The sequence below is a fragment of the Condylura cristata genome, unplaced genomic scaffold (assembly GCF_000260355.1).
Source record: "Condylura cristata isolate star-nosed mole 26May11 unplaced genomic scaffold, ConCri1.0 scaffold00001, whole genome shotgun sequence".
Taxonomy (NCBI): Eukaryota; Metazoa; Chordata; class Mammalia; order Eulipotyphla; family Talpidae; genus Condylura; species Condylura cristata.
Window position 1 is genome coordinate 87,388,852 of NW_004567102.1, and position 601 is coordinate 87,389,452.

A 601-nucleotide genomic window follows, 5' to 3' on the forward strand; every position below is an offset into this window, starting at 1 on the left:
AGCGCGTTTACCGTATCCAGCGGGCCCTCCCTGGGGGCAGCGGGTTATAGCTCAGCACTGCAGAGCTGGTCAGGCTGCCTCAGCGTTGTGACAGGGGGTGGCTAGGAAAAGAAGTTCCAGCTCCCCTGCCCCACCCAAGAAGTAGGGTGGAGCTGAGGAGAGAAAAGAGAGAAGAGAAGGAATCTGAAGAGAAGAAGGAAGCAGGATGGAGAGCAAGAAGACCTGAGGAAGCCTGACACAAGCTATGCAACTTGTATGGCCGACAAATTCCAGATAGAACGGAAATGCTCTGAAAAGTCAGAATTTCCATTGCTAACTTATGCTACGACCTCCCTTTTCTGTATAATCATAATATCAAAAATATTGCAACAACATCAGTTTGTAACTGGATAGATAGCCTTAGCTCTAAATTGGCTATCTGGCTGGGCAAAGTACATGCTGAGCTGCTCCAGGGCAGGAAATTCCTTTGTCCAGAGACAAAAGGCCAGCTCCTGGAGAGATAAGACCCCCCACCCCCCAGCATCAAGACTCCTGGGAAGCTTCCTTGGTCTTTTGAGACAGAAAGCAAATCTTAGATAAAACTCCCAGGGCATAAGGACCC